Genomic DNA, 11189 nt, shown 5'->3' with positions numbered 1-11189 from the left:
GTTAATTGCTCTTCTCAGTCAGATATTTCAGGTTCTGTCTGACTTAGGGCGGGATGTATTAAAATACCTTCGCCGCCCCCCCCCCCCCCCCCCCCCCCGCCGCGATGCTGCAGCATATGCACTAACATATGCGGCTGGCATCGCGGTGCGGTGACGGAGGCCCCCTGCGATACCTGTACACTGGTGTGCGGGGGGTCTCCGTCACCTCCCTGCTGCCACGCTCTCCCCTCACGCCGGGGACAGCTATGCATGCTGTCCCCGGCGCTTCCTCCTCCCCCCTGCAGCTGGAAGGACATCCGGCTGCTTCACTAGGGGGAGGCAGGGCTTACCTTCCAGGGTCCAGGAGGACCCTTCAGAAAGGTAAGCCAGAGGGGGGTCGGCATCGGTGTCGGCGAAAAGAAGCGAAAAAATGCGGTATCATTTTTGATACATTGGAAAATGCTGTAAAACCGGGGGTTTTCCGCATTTTCCATTTGATACATCTCGCCCCTAGTGTTTTTCTGAGGGTATATTCCAAAAGCTGGGACTCTCCCCCTTTAATGGACACTAGAAGCTTGTCTCTACTGTTCCCACAACAAGCAGCTGGTTACTGCTCCAGCTCCACACACCTGGTATGTAGTATTATATACTCGTGGGCAGATTGCTCTGCCTCCTGAACTCTGATCCCCTAGTCCCCAATACTATTTGGTAGGTGGGATTATCTAGTTTTTAATTCCATTAAAATCTAAGAAATCTATTTCCGGAATGGAGATATCTGCAGTCAAGCAAGCTGTCCTCCCACCAGAAACTTATGAATAATAAGCCCACTCCACTATACACCCCTCCTCAGCCTATTAAACATCCTCTAACACCCTGGAAGTTATGTATCAGGGCCCCTTCATTCAGCCCAATGCCCCCTTCTCCCGCTCCATCTCCCACCATCTGTGCAGTAAAAGGGTAATTAGTGGAAATTACTGATCCAGGCCCTACATGCTGAGCGGTTGATATAATACCCCCTACCACCTGCGGGACATCAAAGCTTCCCTCACCCCTACCGCTGGAGGATCGGTAGGGGCCCCAATACATTGCTATGCCCAGGGGTCTACACTGCAGTTGACGCCCCTGTATGTATATATATGTACAGTATGTATATGTATTTATTATTATTATTATTATTATTTATATACATTTGGTCTATCTATAATACTTTAACTGACCCGGCATATATTGGGTCACCTAAGTGTCCATCTCTGTGCTTTGCTCCGCCCCTCTGGAAACCCCCTTCTGAAAATCCTGCGTTTGCCCCTGATGTATAATGACTGAGAGAAGGTCCGCTCAGCTTTCTTACAGTATATTCACTAAGTTTCATATACTGTCAGTAATATGTAACCATTGTTAGGGTAACACTCGCTGGAGAGACCAAATGACCAGGTCCCTGTGCACCAAGGGGTATGCACTAGCACACAAAGGAGGGGCACCCAGTAACTAGAACACCCCCCCCCCCCCCCCACAGATTTTCCTTTAAACGTCTGTGCTCACTTCGGCAATCAAAGCCCCGCCCGTCACAGCATAATTTCATGAGTAGCGGGTCTGTGGTCTTTATCTCCAATAGGACTCAAGGCACTTATCAGAACCCCTCCCACTGTGCAGGGGAGTGACAGTCATAGATTCAAAGCAGCACTGCTAATTGGACGACCACTAGATGAATATGTGTATATGCGTATATGTATAAAATATATAATTAAATACCTTACAACTTGGACAAAATGCTCTGTTCTTGGACTAGTTTAATTATATATGACCATCGGTGTGGTTGCCATCGATGGTGATATTGCATGTGGTCATCAATGGTAGAAATCTACAGTATGTATTTGTGGTTTCAACAACCAATGGTCATCCCTTTTATGTGATTGACTGGCTCGTGATCCAATCAGTACCACGGGCACGGCAGCACAGGTTTTATGTTGCACCATCGATGAAGGCAAACCATCTGATTCTCCATCGATAGCTAAAATGTTTTATTCTACATCAGTCATAAACCATCAATCACTATGAATCATCGATGGTGGTTGTAGATCCCTACTCTTATTTTAGGATTGCTATCACCTTTCTTCACAAGTATCTAGTATAACACAGGTGACAGCAATCATAATATCAGAGGGAAGCGCAGGAACAGAGCATTGTGTCCCTCCTGGAATTGGTCATGTTGGGAGAAACCCCCCACTAAATGTGACTGCTCATTGGACATAATGAGAGTTGATATTAACTCTAACTCCTGGGACCTGTGTATTTCATATGTGCGCATATTACAGGGATGATCTGACAACACTGGTCACCAGGCGCATGGGCAGTTAGTGGCAGTTAGAGTCAGGTGGGAGGAGAGTGGGCAGGAGGCAGCTACTGGTAGGAGAAGGAGCACACTGTACACAGCCAAAATTGGGAGAGGGGGTCTCCAGGGGGAACCTACATGTACGACAGCAGCAGAAGTGCTGCCGAACTACATAGCCCAGCAAGGTTTTGAGATGACACTTCAGTGCTGTTAATGTGAAATCCTGTGAGGCTAATGGTAAAACGTGAGTGTTATTATTACACAACATGCCCACATTATGTGATACTGCTGCCTGGGAATTGTACAGGGGAGGGTGCAGGAGAGGAACATAATGTCACCCACCCATGTACCCCTAATGCCACATACAGGGAAAGGAGCATCACCCACCCATGTACCCCCTAATGCTACATACAGGGAGCATCACCCACCCATGTACCCCCTAATACTACATACAGGCAGCATCACCCACCCATGTAACCCTAATGTTACATAACTGTAATGGTCCATCTAGTGGTCCTTGGCATGTAAAACACTTGAATTGCCCCCATTTTTGTTACATGGATGTTCAATACATGTAAAAAAACCTAATTAAAAGTGTGGAAATTTGTGCAAATTGAGAATAACAATACAATATACCTATCCCCCCATCTAGGCTACAGAAAGAACTGGACAAATCACCCCCATATCTTGCCCAGAAACACCCAATATTGGGTGAGCTCCCCCTATTGCGGCCTGTGATAATCCTCTATATGCAATGTACAATCCAAAAATATAACAGCGCACTTACCTCCCTCCTGGGTGCAGGGATACACATTTTGCTGCAAAGACAGCCCATTATATCACAGGTAACTGCTGAAATTTAAGCTAGAACGCAAGAGAGCATAAAATGCACGTCTTGTCCTGACAACTCCAGAGTCTCAGGTGATGAAGTCCCTGTGTCACAGAGCACTTGTGATGTCATAATGATGTCATGGGACAAGATGGCCGCCATGCAGAAAAAAATTAAAGCAAAAGAGTCTCAAATTGTGTTTATGGATAAGTGGGGGCAGAGCAGTGCACATCCCAACTGTCCTGATTCACAGGCCTCAAAGGGGAACAGGGAAAAGTACAAATAATCACCTTTGCCTGCGATTTTACCTCCAAACCTATGGATTTACTATTCAGCGGTTTGGAGAGTAATTGGCGGGTGGATGAAGGGGATAGGTAACAATTTTAAGGAAAATTCGTTTTTTTGATGGAGGAAAGTTTTATTTCCTATTGACATGAATGTTATTGTACATGTTGGTAATTTACTGATATATTTTGTGTATAAAAGGTTATGTCTTCCTTCAGTGTTAGTGGGTATTACTGTATATGCCTCAATATCTTCTAACCAAAACATAACACCGTCATACACTCACCTCTATATACTGATAAAACATTGGGATATGTGCAGCAGTTTTACAGTTGGCAAAAGCAGCACAAAATTAGGGATAATACAGTTACTATGAGGCGACAAAGAAAAGGGGCGTAGCGCGAGGCTTAGACCCCGTGACTGATTCCATGAGCCGTGACCCCACCCCTTTTTGTGCCCAAATATATACTGTTAAGGAGGCAACAAACATTATTAGTTATACCATGGGGGCATATTATTAAATTGATCACTAATGTGGGCAAAAAAATGTGTTTACGATAACGCAATCCTTATTATTTTACAGAAATATAATTGGTGGTCACATAATAAAATATTATTTGATGCTCCCATTATAAAGACTTTTATTTCCCTGTTAGCAAAAACATAATATTGTCCCTTAGTTATTTTTTGATAAACAATATTGTTCTCTTAAGGCCCCAATCAGACCTGATTTCCCCGGCAGCTCCGTGGGAGAGGTCACACAGGATTAGGCAGTTGATGTGCCAATTTTAACATGTGATAAATTCCTATGTGCAGCATATATGGGGTGACATTTAATAGAATGCGATTTTTTCGCACTTTCAAAATCGCCCATTATCGCACTTTTTTTAAATCGCATTTTTGCAGCGAATTTGCATATTTAATGAGGTGCATATTCCGAAAAGAAAAGTGCGATTAAGTGCGATAATGGGCGAATTTTAGGCATGAAAATGGGCGAATTTGAGGTAATGTGCGATTTTGTGTTTGTAAAAGAAAAAAAAAACGGCATGAGGTCCCCCCTCCTGAGCATAACCAGCCCCGGGCTCATTGAGCCGGACCTGGTTCCAAAAATACAGGGGACAAAAAGCGTAGGGGTCCCCCGTATTTCTGAAACCAGCCCCGGACTCTTGGACTGGTCCTGGTTCCAACAATACGGGGGACCAAAAATCTGGGGGTCCCCCGTATTTTGAAACCAGCACTGGGCTCCAACAGCCCGCGGTGTCATGCCACAGCCGGGGGACACATTTTACATAAGATCTCCCGGCCGAAACATGAGCACCGTGGCTGGTCAGCCTTGTACGGGGTACCTGGAGAAGTGGGGACCCCCCAATAAAGGGGTGTCCCCCCCAGGCTTCACTCGTCCAGGGCTGAAGCCCGGGGCTGTCACCGGTGTCCGTGGCCAGTGGACGCCGGCCTGATAGGGTTAAATCTCACATACGTAACATTGCTTTATGCAGGAGAACTACAAATGCCAGCAGACCTCCCCCATATGCTGGGACTGGGAGAACCACAAGTCCCAGCATGTGGGGCATTAATTGTCCCGCTGGGGCTTGTAGTCCACCTGTAAAAAAGAATGTTAAAAAAAAGACACACACACACAGAAAAGTTAAACTTTATTTAACACACATACACACACCTCACTTTTACACCAATATACTTACCAATCCAGGATCCAGCGCTGGCTCCCTGCTCCAAAACCGGCTCACCCCGCACGGACAGCGGGCTGAACCGGCTTTCTCCAGCACAGCTAACGTCTTCGGCTTATGCGTCTCCTCTAATGTAGTGAAATCGCATTGCATCGTATCGCATGGGCCATTTTAGTGCCCTGCGATGCAATTTTTTCACTGCTCTGTATGCCTCAGGGGATTGCATAGCATCGCATCGCACCTCCCGCAAAATCGCATGCGATCACATGCGATTTTATAGGATGTGCGATGCCATTACATTAGCTATACAATGATATCATTGTATGACATACAATGATGTTTTGGACACCCCCCACTATCCACGCCACCCCGAAGCATGGTGAGCGCCATCGGAACGCGTCCTCCAACGTTTTCATACCCCCACTATCCATGCGGATTACTTTACATGTATTCAGCGTCCCCTCGTGGGGCTCGCTGCGCTCGCCACACTCCGTGCTCGGTGGCTCGCTGCATTCGCCACACTATATAAAAACAACTCCACGCCGACGTGGATAGTGGGGGTATAAAACAGTCGGAGGACGCGTTCTGCCGCCCCTCGAAAGGGCTCGTGCGCTCGCCACACTTGGCATGGATAGTGGGGGGTGCCTAAAACCTCTTTTTATGTCAGACAATGATGTTATTGTATAGCTAATGTAATGGCATCGCACACCCTATAAAATCGCATACAGAGCAGTGAATAAATGATATTAAAAAAACATCGCAAGGCACTAAAATGGCTCATGCGATTCGATTTTCCTACAATTTGCTTAGTGGGCGCCCTGCTAGGAAACAAGTACCATTCTCAGTATATGTTGCTGACAATTGAACAGTATCACTTCTGTAATCACGTGCAATGGATGAAATTCTCAGTATATGTTGCTGACAATTACAGAGTACCACTGCTGTAATCATGTGCAATGGATGCAATTCTCAGTATACAGCATGTCACTGACAGCTACACAGTCCTACTTTTGTAATCATGTGCAATCGACAGGACCACAGAGAAGGCGGGGGAGCGGGTACTAATTACCCGGTAACGGGCTTGCTGGAGGGGCCCGGCGGAGGCCCTGGTCTGCCTCCCCTCCGTCCCCCCCCCTTCCCCCTCCGTCCCTCCCGGGTAGCAGCAGCACACACCTACAGCATGTGCTGCTGCTGAGGGGGGTTACAAAGGTGGCCACCCCTCCCGTGATTAGACCACACCCCAAAAATGTTACCAGGCCCCGCATACCTCTCGGCGGCCCTGACAATGGATATAATTCTCAGTATATGTCACTGAGAATTGCACCACTACAGAAGTACCACTTCTGTAATCATGTGCAATGTGTCTAATTTTTTCACATTGAAGCTTAGTGCATCTGGCCCAGTATCTGTTAATGAAAATTGCACAGTACCAACTCATGTATTAAGGATTGAATTCTCACTACCAGGGTCAGTGTAACAATGGGGCGGGTGGAGTATACAGCATTATAGAAGTGGTACTGTACAGCTGTCAGTGGTGCTTACTGAGAATTACTCCCATTCAGTGGCGTAACTATAGCCCCGCAGCCCCCGCGGTGGCGGGGAGGCGCTTGGTAAGTGAGGGCGCCGGGGGGGCTGCGGGGCTATTGTTAAATGCTGCCTCCACTTAATGCCGCCGGCGGTATTATTACCGTATAATCTCTGCATCAGTCTGCGGTCCCTGCTCTCCCCGCTCCTGCTAATGTAAACTACTGACACTTAGAAAATGGCTTCCCCCGTACTGCAGACCATTTTTGAGGATGCTAGAGGAGGCACAGGCCTCCTCTAGCATCCTTAAAAATGGTCTGCTCTACGGGGGCATCCATTTTCTAAGTGTCAGTTTACATTAGCAGGAGCGGGGAGAGCAGGGAGAGCCGCCCGGGACCACAGACTGATGCAGAGATTATACAGTAAAAGGCGGCGGGGTGGGGTGGGGGGGCCTAATTAATAGTTACAAGCCGGCGGGGAGGGGGGGGGAGCTTGATTAATAGTTACAAGCCGGCAGGGGGAGGAGCTTAATTAATAGCTACGCCACTGCTCCCATTATACAGGAATACATAAGTATTACTGTATAATGTATAGGAGTATATAGTAAAGTGCTGCTGGTGGTGGTTCCAGCTCCGAGCTCAGCTTCTGCAGATATCAGCAACAATGTAACTATGGGAGACAGCTGCAGAGATTAACCCCTTCTGTGACAGCTACACAGGGATCTCACAGCCTCTATTCATATATATACATTAGAGATGTGCGGCGGCCACTTTTTCGGGTTTTGGCTTTGGATCTGGATTGGTTTTGGCAAAACCACCCTTGCGGTTATTGGTTTTGGTTTTGGATCTGGATTTTTTTGGAAAAATGCTAAAAATTGCTAAAATTGCTTTCGGGCCTGTTTTTGCCCCTAAAGTGTTATTAAGCTCAATAACATTAGTTTCCACTCATTTCTAGACAATTTTGACCACTTCACTGCTCACAAAATCGTTTTCATTTACTGTAGTAGGGCCATAAGGTTATCCCGAGGTAGCTGGATGACTAAGCTAGGCGACAGCAGTGGGCATCACATACATGTGGACCTTACACTTCCAACCTGGCACATGTTGAAAGCAGAGCAGCACTACAGGGGCAGACAGGGTGGCAGTTTAATAACCCCCCCCCCAAAAAAAGAGCAAAGAATACAAAGATGTGCAAGTTGAAATTGTCCTTGTAGCTGCGCTCCTCTGTTAGAACCTCCACACAAGTACCAAGAGCCCAATGTGAATTGATTTTGCAGTTTGGCATGTGCAGCCAAGGAGCAGTGGGTGTTTGGTGCAGCATTGACTGTGTCTGCAAGGTAGTATCTGATTGGATCAGTTTAATATCTAACAAGACCCCTATCTGGCGTGAGGTCACATGGTTTGTGAAGTTACCTCCTTATCAAACTTGATCAGACTGGCTATGCGTGCATTCCATTTCCTCCCTCACCACATTACATGTGTTCCTCCCGAAGCCACGCACGTGGTCTAGTACGCTGACCATCAGCAGCTGTTGGGACTTTTTCTTCCCAAACATTTATCAATCCATCCATACTATCCCAAAAGGAGGATAAATACTCTGGATGTCACTGATGACATATATTCTTCCCCAATAGAGAAGGACCGATCTTCGTTCAAAGCTATACTAGTAGCTGCGCTCCTCTGGTAGAAGATCCAATCAAGTACCAAAACCCCTGTTTGGCTTGATTGTGCACTCTTCCTCATGTTCAGCCAAGGAGCAGTGGGCGTTTCGTGCAGCACTTATTTAGTCTGCAAGGTAGTATCTGATTAGATCAGTTTAATATCTAACAAGACCCCTATCTGGCGTGAGGTCACGTGGTTTCTGAACGCTGGGAGCATTACCAGTTGCCTCCTCATCCATCACCTAATGGGTGGAGGTGGGTGGGGTAATTGGTGGCAGGGGTGGGGTAATTGGTGGCCTCCACCTCTCTAGGACCCCAGGTTAGGAGATCCCTATATAGTCTACCCTTATAGACCACTATCTAGGTAGTAGGGTCAATTAGTCTGCGACATCTGTCACCCAATTCACCACTAAGGTTAATTTGTTTGAGCTGGCTGGCTAGTTGTGTTTTACCTTACCTCCCTCACCACTTCACCAAATCACGTGTGTTCCTCCCGAAGCCACGCACTCGGTCTAGGAATGAATAAGACCATGGATGTCCCTGAGTACATGTTTTCATCCATTATGGATGGGGTGGTGAGCGAATCACCCATCTCCCCACCATTCATCCATCAAAGATTTAAAAATTTATGATGCTACAAAGAGCCAACAAATGACGCAGAAAGAGGTGCAAGAAAAAGATTTGCTGGGGCCCTGCCACCCAGCCATCCATCCAGGACATCCCATCCAAAAAAGAAGTACGATAGGAATGGATGAAACCATGGATGTCCATGAGGACATATTTTCATCCATAATGGATGATGTGGAGAAAAAAATCACCCATCTCCCCACCATTCATCCATCAAAGAGGTAAAAAATCAGGACGCTACAAAGAGCCAACAAATGACGCAGAAAGAGGTGCAAGAAAAAGATTTGCTGGGGCCCTGCCACCCAGCCATCCATCCATCCGGGACATCCCATCCAAAAAAGAAGTACGATAGGAATGGATGAGACCATGGATGTCCATGAGGACATATTTTCATCCACAATGGATGATGTGGAGAAAGAAATCACCCATCTCCCCACCATTCATCCATCAAAGAGGTAAAAAATCAGGACGCTACAAAGAGCCAACAAATGACGCAGAAAGAGGTGCAAGAAAAAGATTTGCTGAGGCCCTGCCACCCAGCCATCCATCCATCCGGGACATCCCATCCAAAAAAGAAGTACGATAGGAATGGATGAAACCATGGATGTCCATGAGGACATATTTTCATCCATAATGGATGATGTGGAGAAAGAAATCACCCATCTCCCCACCATTCATCCATCAAAGAGGTAAAAAATCAGGACGCTACAAAGAGCCAACAAATGACGCAGAAAGAGGTGCAAGAAAAAGATTTGCTGGGGCCCTGCCACCCAGCCATCCATCCATCCGGGACATCCCATCCAAAAAAGAAGTACGATAGGAATGGATGAGACCATGGATGTCCATGAGGACATATTTTCATCCATAATGGATGATGTGGAGAAAGAAATCACCCATCTCCCCACCATTCATCCATCAAAGAGGTAAAAAATCAGGACGCTACAAAGAGCCAACAAATGACGCAGAAAGAGGTGCAAGAAAAAGATTTGCTGGGGCCCTGCCACCCAGCCATCCATCCATCCGGGACATCCCATCCAAAAAGAAGTACGATAGGAATGGATAAGACCATGGATGTCCATGAGGACATATTTTCATCCATAATGGATGATGTGGAGAGAGAAACCACCCATCTCCCCACCATTCATCCATCAAAGATTTAAAATTTATGACGCTACAAAGAGCCAACAAATGACGCAGAAAGAGGTGCAAGGAAAAGAATTGCTGGGGCCCTGGCACCCAGCCATCCATCCGGGACATCCCATCCAAAAAAGAAGTACGATAGGAATGGATAAAACCATGGATGTCCATGAGGACATATTTTCATCCATAATAGATGATGTGGAGAGAGAAATCACCCATCTCCCCAACATTCATCCATCAAAGAGGTAAAAAAATTAGGACGCTACAACAGCCAACAAAACGACGCAGAAAGAGGTGCAAGATGACATTGTCCTTGGGCCCTCCCACCCACCTTTATGTTGTATACAGGACATGCACAGTTTAACAAACCAATCACTTCAGCGACAGGGACTTCAGCGGCAGGGACTGTCAACTGTGGCTGAAATGATTGGTTTGTTTGGGCCCCCACGAAAAATAAATGGCAATGGGCATTGCACAAACTGGCTTTACAAGATGTCATCCTCAGCATCAGATTCCTCAGCCTCATCCTCTTCTTCACACACAATTAATTCGTCGTCGCTGGAATCAACCAATACAGGAGGACTGTGTGTATTAGGAGGACGTAAGTGCTGGTGAAGGAGGTCAAGTTCGTGGAATTTGAAATTCATTTTTATGAACATCATCTTCTCCACGTTTTGTGGAAGTAACCTCCTACGCCGATCGCTTACAAGGTTTCCAGCTGCGCTGAAGACTCTCTCAGAATATACACTGGAGGGTGGACAACTTAAGTAAAGCAAAGCCAGTTTGTGCAAAGGACGCCACATTGCCTTTTTTTCTTGCCAATAATGGAATGGACAATCTGACATACCTATATCGATGCTATCGGCAAAGTAGTCATCCACCATTCTTTCAATTGTGATAGCATCATAGTCAGTAGCAGTCGACATGTCCATTATGCTAGGAAGCTCCTTCAGTCCGGACCAGATGTCAAATATATTTCCGGACTGAATAGCAGTGGGTCTCCTAGGAAAATTTAGCTTTTTCCTCACAACCCCAGTGGTAGAAATTGAAGGAGAAGTTGTGTGCCTGCCACTTTCCGCTTCAGCTGACAAATTTTGGAGCAAGAGGTCTTTGTACCTCTGCAGATTTGTT

At 46.5% G+C, this 11189-nt stretch overlaps 1 long non-coding RNA gene across 1 annotated transcript in view; it reads left to right on the top strand.

Moving 5' to 3' along the window:
• The first annotated feature begins 2368 nt into the window (after positions 1-2368).
• The window catches only part of LOC146062683 (uncharacterized), a 181697-nt gene continuing 172876 nt past the window's right edge, over positions 2369-11189 (top strand). The window contains exon 1 of the long non-coding RNA XR_014471462.1: positions 2369-2552. This is a non-coding gene — a long non-coding RNA (uncharacterized LOC146062683). The remainder of the gene's footprint in view (positions 2553-11189) is intronic.

The sequence above is a fragment of the Crinia signifera genome, chromosome 3 (assembly GCF_055691185.1).
Source record: "Crinia signifera chromosome 3, ASM5569118v1, whole genome shotgun sequence".
Taxonomy (NCBI): domain Eukaryota; kingdom Metazoa; phylum Chordata; class Amphibia; order Anura; family Myobatrachidae; genus Crinia; species Crinia signifera.
This window is presented reverse-complemented; position numbering and strand designations above follow the sequence as displayed.